The 10,043-nt window shown below is 44.9% G+C and overlaps 1 long non-coding RNA gene across 1 annotated transcript; it reads left to right on the top strand.

Moving 5' to 3' along the window:
* The first annotated feature begins 689 nt into the window (after window positions 1–689).
* On the top strand, window positions 690–1,741 carry LOC148007902 (uncharacterized). The gene is made up of 2 exons (XR_015648205.1): window positions 690–1,168; window positions 1,572–1,741. It is a non-coding gene; the product is annotated as an uncharacterized LOC148007902 (long non-coding RNA).
* Window positions 1,742–10,043: the final 8,302 nt, after the last annotated feature.

Below are 10,043 nucleotides of genomic sequence, written 5' to 3'. Positions count from 1 at the left end.
TGAGTAACCTAGGTTACCCATAATCATAAAAATACTGAAATTAAAAATATGTCTTTGGGGGAAACAAAGTCTCTCACTAACCCTCAAGCTCACCTCCAAGGGCAGGAACCACTTGGGACTACTGTGAAAATAGTTCATTTGAATAAAACTGAATTCACCTGTCAGCAACACCATACCAATGCCAAACTTGCTGGCCATGAGGTCTGAGTTGGCTGCCATTGGGCAGCCATGCTGACTTCTGTCAGGAAAGTCCTGGTGTGACCGATGTCTACCTCATCTGGGTATAGAAGGGGTTAGGACCAATCCAAGGAGGCCACAGCTACTCTTAGGAGGTCCTTTTTGGGAACAGCTCCTCCAGCCTCCATGGAGCCTTCAGAAGATCAAAATATGACTGAATAAAACCTCGTAAGAAGTCTCGGTTTCCAGCTAGGCCCAGGCAATGGCCCTCAGAAATGGAGGTAACAAATACTTATTACTGGCTTAAGATCTCAAATTTGGGGAGCAACTCGTTTCACAGAAAGAATTGGCTAGTACAAGTTGCTGATTTTCGTTCTCTGCCCTTTACAGATGTGGAACTGAGGTTATGGGGTTAGCCTAGGGTCCTGGGAAGTATGACTTGAACCTGAGTAGCCTGGTTCCAAGGTCATATCAAGACTCAGAACTGTAAGACAGCGGGTTCTTTTGGGGAAGAAGGGCTTGGCTCTTCCTGTAATTGGGTGACTCTTGGGTGGCTCTCTGGTTCCTCTCGTCTGACCTGGGCTTGTCCTATCCCAACTGGCATCTCCCAGGAGTCTCTCCAGTGTACCTCTGTCCAGTTGGAACTGGCCAGAAATAATCAGCTGCAATCGATCATCATCAAGAAACCGGATCAACAGAAAACCTAACTGCCTTCCATTGTTCCTTTAGGTGAGGGTCTGCCTGCCCCAGTGCGGGAGCCTCAGTTATCTTGATCCTTCTGGAAAGATCCTTGAGGAAAGATGCAAATCCTCAATACAAAGTTTTTTAACTCAGAAAGGGCAGTCCTTTCCACTTCGACGGCAACTTTTCCCTGTGAGTGTCTCTTGGATAAGAGCCATGTGGTTCACCTAGTAGGAAAGAGGTTCATTTGGACACCCAGGGCTTAAGCACGTACTGCATGACCCCAGTGCCAAGACCACAAGGATGACAGGTGAGTGACGTCAGAGCAAGCCCAAAAGAGCCACTGGAACTGTGCATGTCCCAAGGGGACTGTGGGCCAAGGTCTTGCGCTCGATTGCATGATTCCTCTTGCATTACTTCCCCTGTCCCCAACTTTAGTTTCCTTACTTATTCTGTTTTCAATTACAAAATATAAGATATTAATTAATAAAAAAATGAATCTATCTAGCATTCCCCTATGTAGACTCGCCCATGATTTTGCTGTAACAGGTGTTTGTTCTATTCTGTGGGACCGTCTGTCTGCATAGATGGAGGTCTTATACACAATGGAGGTCATGGTATACACATCTCTATAAAATGCTGCTGTGGCTTGATGTGACCCTGAAATTTCTTGTGTTAGATGAACATTTGGTCCATTTTTCTTATCTCTATAGGGTGTTTAGGAAGTGAATGGGACTGGGCGAAGTCTAAAGGTGGACTCCCATGGTGGCTGCTCCAACAAGAAGATCCTAAGACACTTATTCTGTCTCACCAGTTGTCAAGAAAGTCTTCCCCAAAAGCTAGCACCAGAAGTGTGAACTAATAAACTCCTAGTCTTTATAAATTACCTATACTCAAGTACTTCGATATAGTAACAAAAAATAGATGAAGACCCATAGGCTTGAAGGTTTGTTTCTCCAGCATATTCTTTTTTCCTTCTTCCCTTTCTTTCTTTCTTTCTTTCTTTCTTTCTTTCTTTCTTTCTTTCTTTCTTTCTTTCTTTCTCTCTTTCTTTTTCTTTCTTCTCCCCCTCCCTCCTTCCCCCTCCCTCCTTCCCCCTCCCTCCTTCCCCCTCCCTCCTTCCCCCCTCCCTCCTTCCTTCCTTTGAGGCAGGGTCTCTCTGTGTAGCCTGGCTGTCCTGGAACTTGTTCTATAGACCAGGCTTGCCTGAAATTCATACATACCAGCCTTCTGAGTGCGGGGATTAAAGGAGTGAGCCACCACACATGCCTTTTTTCTATTCTATCCTTCAGTTCCCTCAATGCATATAACTGACATGTTTAGCTTCTCTCCCAGGGCGTAGCAGCAAGGCAGAAGGACACATACATCCTCCAGTGGTGACTCTCAGACACCAGTCAGTGCTTACCTCAGTTTCCTGTGTCTAAAGTGAAAAAGAAATAGTAAAGACCAGAAAATTTCCCCTAAGACTACAAAAACCATGCCTACTTTTTGAGTAGACCAATTATTTCTTATATGCTTTAAAAAAATGACAATCTTGTCTGAGTTCCAGTATTTTGTTTTATTTTTCAAACAGAATCTTACTATGCAGCTCAGGTTGGTCTTGAACTTGTGGCAATCTTACTGATTTTGCTCCCAAGTGCTGGGATGACTAGTATGAGCTGCAGCACCCCAAGGAATGACAGAGATTTATAATAGAAAAATACTGCTCCCCTGTGCGGTCCAATCACAGCTTTTAAAATCGCTTGCAGGAGCTGGAGAGATGTTCAATGTTTAAGATCACTCACTGCTTTTTCAGAAGACCTGAGTTCCTTTTCTAGCACCCAGTTAGATGGCTCCCAACCACCTGTAATTCCAGGTCCAGGGGATCTGACACCCTCTCTGGATCCTGTGGACACCTGCACACATGTGACATTCACTCAAAACACACATACATATACATCAATAAGAAGGAGAATAGAAGGAATCTTTTTAAAAATTGCTTCCATATGGCTTAACATTCAATTTATCTTTGAGGATGCTTTGATTCTGAAGCCAGGGCTTTTGTGGCCTCTAATAGGGCCTCAGGGAAGTCAGACAGTAGAATCTTAAGGGAGAAGAGGTAATAAGTCAGATACAAAGTGCTCTGCCTCAGAGGTGTGGGGAATATCTTCCCCATAGGTCTGGTATCCCTTTGAAGGTTTTTCACTATTTCATTTAAAAGGTAGAGAGGGAGAGGAATCTGGGTCACATCTAAGACACAGTGATGACCTGACATGTGAGTCGTAAGGAGAAGGATGACTGGGCAGTGCTTGGAGTAACGGTTCCAAATTAGAAAAAGTGACGAATAGGGGAACAGGGCTTTCTGCCGTTGGTGGTAGCTTGAAAGATGGCTTTTGAATTTCTAAAATCCAAGGGGACCTGGACAGAGGTTATATACCTACTTCTGTGTGTACGAATGCACACATACATAATATAGACACTTGGCTGTGGGCCGTATATACTAAAAACACCTTCTCAAGGTGTAAAGTCGACACTGGCTTCCCCAGCCCCTTGCAACATGGCCTCTTCCCTGAACTTAGCCCCTCAGACACATTGCAAGGGATGGGCATTTCAGGAGAATGAGGAATGTGCACAGAAGCAAAGGATAGGAGGCTGCTGGCATCTGGAAGCACAGCGTCGGCATCAGGGGATGCCCTTCAGAACAGCCCCCGCCTGTACACACTCTTTCAGGCTGGAGTACCTCCGGGGCCAGTCCTCTAGTCCTCCCCCTGGAGAGTCTACGAACTACAGGATGCCCTTTTCTGTTAACCCAACCTGAGTGTGCTCACATCTCCTCTGCATGCATGTTGGAGCTCACGTCCATTTTAGTCTTGCTGTGCTAACATCTGGCAGGTCGTCAGAGCCTTTGAGGGAGTTGGCTTCGTCATAACTCTCAACTCCCCGCTCCAACAACCCATCTCCCCTGAGCAGGTCCCCAAGGCCAGTTTGTGTCCTCTCTTCCCACAGCCAGTGAAAGGCTGAGGCTCCAAGCAGCCAGGCTAACTTTCCCCTACATTATTTTCCTCCTCTCCACACTGTATTGCAAAACCAGTCGTTTCTGTGCTGCTGGCCACCGCAGCTCCCTCCCATCCTCCTCGCCCAGTCTCCCTGCTGTTTCTAATGACTGCTGGCATAGTGGCCCCATTTTTCTCCTGGAACCAGCACCATCTGGTTGGGATTCTGAGAAAGTGAGCCTGTGTGTGTGTGTGTGTGTGTGTGTGTGTGAGAGAGAGAGAGAGAGAGAGAGAGGGAGAGAGAGAGAGAGAGAGAGAGAGAGAGAGAGAGGATTGATGGCTTGAAAGCTATAAATTCAGACTCTTAGCTTCCCAGTGAACTCATTACTCTCTCTTTTTTTAATTCAGCTTTTCTTAAGGCCTTGGAAGTGCCGGGTAGCACTTACTAACCCCTGGGTAAGCACTGTAAGCCTTGTACTTATGATCATGTTGATTCGTGCAAACATCACAGCCTGTACAAAAGCTGAATGGTATTCTCGCTCTCAGGCTAGAGAGGAGAAAACTGAGGTTGCAGAATATATTTCTTAGGAAATATTTTGTTGATAACTAACAGGAATTCAACAACAACAACAACAAAACCAAACCAGAAACAAAGAGGAAAGAAGAATAGCAGAAAAAGAAGGAAGGAAAAAGAAATAAAGTTGTCCCATGAGCACGAGTCAAGAGGCAGATCTTACTCTAGCCAGGCACATCTGGACTGAGCTATCCAAGGACTTGGATACCTTGCTTTCTCCCCTGAATTGGCTTTGTGTCAACACCCTGTCCTGCATGGAAGCAAGGCCATGGTGGCTCTTGCCTGCCTTCTGTCCACAGACTCTTTCCTAATGGAGCTGGCAGGATTCCGAGGCAGGCTCTGCTCTTGGTGAGGCTGCAGTCACCTGCACCTGGAATCTGGACAGAAACGGAGGGTGACAGGTGTCCAGTGCTGACAGTGCCAAAGGATGGAGGGATGGACTCTGGATAGCCAATAGCAGGGAGGCAGCCGGCCCATCAGGAGATGAAGAGGCATAGAAAATGGATCCTCCAAATCCAAAAGCAAGCATGAGTTTGAAATCTCGGTGATAGCATCTGAGGTCCATGAACAGGTCTGGGGATCTGGCTGTTCCCAGCTGCCAGTATTTAGGTTAGCCTTACAGACGGATAGAAGGGACACCGTGGGCCAAATTCTTGAGTTGTCGAAATCAAATTAGACCTTGAATTAAAAAGCATTTGGAAGAGTCAGATATAAGGAACTATTCCCATCTTGGTTGGTGAAATCGGCTTAAATCTGGTGTTTTTCAATAAATGAATAAAAATTTATATCAAAAGTAACACCCGGCCTCTGAGAAGGCTGCTGGGTTAAAGCCCCTCCTGCATAGGCCTGATGACCTGAATTATGTTCTAAGATCCCACTGCGGAAGAAGACAACTGACGCCTGAAAGGTGTTTGTCCTCTGACCGCCACATGTATGCCTGACAAGCATGAACCTGTGCACTTGCACCTGCACACATGTGCATGAACATACAACACACAGAGACACATAAAATAATGATGGTGACATGTGCTGTGTGCCATTTGACACTACAGAGAAGACAGGGAAACGTAAAAGGAACGGAGCGGCCCTCAGACGCCCCCACTCCGAGCTGAGTCTTAGGAACAGCTTTTTTTGTTGTTGTTGTTGTTTTTTTATATAAATTTTTATTATTGAATTTAAAATGTTACCTGCACATCCTTTACATTTTGTCATTCTCTTCAGGCAACAAAATAGTAAATGACAACATCACAGTATTCAAGAAACTAAAGAATTGGGGTTGGGGATTTAGCTCAGTGGTAGAGCGCTTGCCTAGCAAGCACAAGGCCCTGGGTTCGGTCCCCAGCTCTGAAAAAAAAAGAAAAAAAGAAAAGAAAAAAAAGAAACTAAAGAATTTTTCATATGCTGTAGAGTAAGAAATTAAGTCAAGGAGGACTAATAATTGCTCAAGAAAAATACATAAATGTCATGAATTCTTAAATTTTACAAACTATAAGAAAATGTAAGTCCTTTTATGTTGTGTTGAATGTGTTAGGTTATCACTACAGACTCAAGACTGTAGAGAGAGAGAGTGTGTGTGTGTGTGTGTGTGTGTGTGTGTGTGTGTGTGTGTGTGTGTGTGTGTGCACGCGCGCGCTCAGGATCAATCCTTGTCCTGGAACTCACCAAACAGAATATTTTGGCTATTAGAAGCACTTGTGTTGTCTCTTCCATCCCACGTAAAGGATAACAAGGGCATGCCACATCACCATATTTTTTTTTTTATTAACTTGAGTATTTCTTATTTACATTTCAAATGTTATTCCCTTTCCCGGTTTCTGGGCCAACATCACCCTAACCCCTCCCCCTCCTCTTCTATATGGGTGTTCCCCTCCCCATCCTCCCCCCATTACCGCCCTCCCCCCAACAATCACGTTCACTGGGGGTTCAGTCTTAGCAGGACCAAGGGCTTCCCATTCCACTGGTGCTCTTACTAGGCTATTCATTGCTACCTATGAGGTCAGAGTCCAGGGTCAGTCCATGTATAGTCTTTGGGTAGTGGCTTAGTCCCTGGAAGCTCTGGTTTGTTGGCATTGTTGTTCATATGGGGTCTCGAGCCCCTTCAAGCTCTTCCAGTCCTTTCTCTGATTCCTTCAACGGGGGTCCCATTCTCAGTTCAGTGGTTTGCTGCTGGCATTCACCTATGTATTTGCTGTATTCTGGCTGTGTCTCTCAGGAGAGATCTACATCCGTTCCTGTCGGCCTGCACTTCTTTGCTTCATCTATTTTGTCTAATTGGATGGCTATATATGTATGGGCCACATGTGGGGCAGGCTCTGAATGGGTGTTCCTTCTGCCTCTATTTTAATCTTTGCCTCCCTATTCCCTGCCAAGGGTATTCTTGTTCCCCTTTTAAAGAAGGAGTGAAGCATTCACATTTTGATCATCTGTCTTGAGTTTCATGTGTTCTAGGCATCTAGGGTAATTCAAGCATTTGGGCTAATAGCCACTTATCAATGAGTGCATACGATGTGTGTTTTTCTGTGATTGGGTTACCTCACTCAGGATGATATTTTCCAGTTCCCTCCATTTGCCTATGAATTTCATAAAGTCATTGTTTTTGATAGCTGAGTAATATTCCATTGTGTAGATGTACCACATTTTCTGTATCCATTCCTCTGTTGAAGGGCATCTGGGTTCTTTCCAGCTTCTGGCTATTATAAATAAGGCTGCTATGAACATAGTGGAGCATGTGTCTTTTTTATATGTTGGGGCATCTTTTGGGTATATGCCCAAGAGAGGTATAACTTGGTCCTCAGGTAGTTCAATGTCCAATTTTCTGAGGAACTTCCAGACTGATTTCCAGAATGGTTGTACCAGTCTGCAATCCCACCAACAATGGAGGAGTGTTCCTCTTTCTCCACATCCTCACCAGCATCTGCTGTCACCTGAGTTTTTGATCTTAGCCATTCTCACTGGTGTGAGGTGAAATCTCAGGGTTGTTTTGATTTGCATTTCCCTTATGACTAAAGATGTTGAACATTTCTTTAGGTGTTTCTCAGCCATTTGGCATTCCTCAGCAGTGAATTCTTTGTTTAGCTCTGAACCCCATTTTTTAATAGGGTTATTTGTCTCCCTGCGGTCTAACTTCTTGAGTTCTTTGTATATTTTGGATATAAGGCCTCTATCTGTTGTAGGATTGGTAAAGATCTTTTCCCAATCTGTTGGTTGCCATTTTGTCCTAACCACAGTGTCCTTTGCCTTACAGAAGCTTTGCAGAGGAACAGCTTTTTAATTCAACGTTTATTGTTGTGTTGTGCTTTAAGTTCTAAGCACAGGCTCCACAGTTCTTCCCCCTTGATTATGCTGAGCTGCCGGAGCCTCTGCTTCCTCCCTGTTTCATCCAAGTGTCCAAGAGTTTTGAACCTTGGCCATTTAGAGAGGTCTGTGAAGTGCACTAGTCTAGGATCCTGAAAACCAAAGTCCCAGTCCTTTGCCCACACAAAGAAATGGTGTGGTGTGACTTTTATGAAGAAAATCTCTCTAAGCTCTCTGTTTCTGTGTCTCTGTCCCTGTCTCTGTCTCTGTCTCTCTGTCTCTGTGTGTGTGTTTGTGTGTGTATGTGTGTGTGTGTATGTGTGTGTACGTGTGCATTAGAGATCCACTTGGCTTGCCCACCTAACAGGCTATGAAAGACCATATTGAGTACTGGGGAAGCATCTGGCGGGGGGGGGGGGGGGGCTGCACAGTTTGCTCACTTAGATTTGTCCACAGAGCTGTCAGTCTCTAAGATAGTTCACAACAGAGGGTGGGTCCTAGAGTCACCTTCCTGTCGTCTCTTCCCCTGGACTCTAGCTTTGTCTTGCGGCCATTTCCAGATAGATCCAGTAGATGAAGTACTGAGTAGCATTCGAAGCTAGACTGCAAGATGATCCAGCTTCAAGTAAACGAGAGTCTAAAGGGGACCAAGCAGCTGAGTCTGTCAATCTGGGACAGCATGGATGGGAAGAGAAACACAGTTACTACAAGTCAGTAGATTTAGGCCAAGAGCCCCACCAAGTTTGTTTCCAGGACCCTGAATCTGAATCCAATCAATGAAAGCTTGATGATTAAAACCTGTTGCTTTTGGACATGGAGAGACAGCCTGGTTTTCGTTTCCCTCACCATCAGCCCAGCAGCTAAATGACCCCTCTCATAGCCTTTAGTAAACAGGCATGGAACTGGGACCTGGCTCACGGCAGAGTTGGGAGGATGGTTAGATATGGCGCCCTGCAGAATTAATCCTCCATATATTTTGGCCACAGTGGTGGTGACATCATTACTGGTAGTGTCCCTCACTTGTTCCTTAACTAGTGTACCTCACCTGAGTTCCTTAATTAGATTTTGTGAAAAGTGTAGATCAAGCTACTCTATGTGGATTACCTCTTTTTAAAATTATTTTATTTTTGAGATTATATTTACATCATTCCCCTCCTCCTTCCTCCCTCCAAATACTCTCATCTACCCCTCCTACTCTTTCAAATTCATGGCCTCTTATTTCATTAACTGTTATCATATGCATATATGAATACACATACACATCTCTTAACCCAACCTGCTCAACCTGTCTGATACTAATTGCATGTATGTTTTTAGGACTGGCCGTTTGATATTTGATAACCAGTTGATGTGTCCTTCGATGGCGTAAGTCTATTTCTCCAGACCTCAGCGTTTCTTAGTTGACTTGTTCTTTGTGTAGGCTTGAGGCCTTGTGGGCTTGCCCTGTCCACTTTGGTTAGCTTATTGTTGTTGTCCTTGTTCACCTAAGGTTTGACCAGACATGTTGGCGAGACTTTATGGGTGTAGCTTCTGGCATTCCTAGAAGATATGATCTCATGACAAACTCCCTGATCCTTTGGTTTTACACCCACCATTTCTTCCCTCCTCTTTCCACTCCCTCTTCCACAATGTTCTCTGAGCCTTTGGCGCAGGAGTGTTCTGTAGACCTATCCACTGGAACTGGGCGCCGTAGCTCTGAATTTTGATTGGTTGTGGTTTTCTTCAACAGTCTCCCTCTATTGCAAAGAGACGCTTCCTTGATGAGGGGTGAAGACTACACTTATCTAGGATATAAGGACGAATGTTTCTGTTGTAGTTAAGGATTGTGCTGTTTTAGATCATCGATGTTTGTAGATTCTCCTCCAAGATCCATGACTAGCCCTGGGGAGACTCGGTTTCCAGTACCAGGCATTGTTTCTGTCCTGTATCAGCCACCATTGCTGTGATGCCTCTTGGGGGGCACATGAGAACTTTCAATACCAGGCTTGGGGAAGGACTTTCGGTTCCAGTCCCAAAGTCAGGCATTTTAAGGCAAAGGTCGGTTTCCTTAAAGAGATGCTTTGCCCAGGTTATGTCATTGATCAAACATTGACTTTATTTATGGCCACATACTTGAGGTCTGCTTTACAGTCTTTTACAGCCCTGTTTGTTTAGTGGCTGATTCATACCCCTCGCTCTGCCACGATTTTACTGGAAACTCTAAAGACAAGAAGCCAGGTGTGTCTTAGACACGAATGGCTGAAATCATTGTAAAGGTTGCTCGTTCGTAATGGGTTCCTTAAAACATCTTATAGTCCACACTATTTGCCAGGCATGAGAGATAGGAGGAAACACAACCTCTGTCC

Source organism: Rattus norvegicus, chromosome 1 (genome assembly GCF_021556685.1).
Source record: "Rattus norvegicus strain SHRSP/BbbUtx chromosome 1, alternate assembly SHRSP_T2T, whole genome shotgun sequence".
NCBI classification, from domain to species: Eukaryota; Metazoa; Chordata; class Mammalia; order Rodentia; family Muridae; genus Rattus; species Rattus norvegicus.
This window is presented reverse-complemented; position numbering and strand designations above follow the sequence as displayed.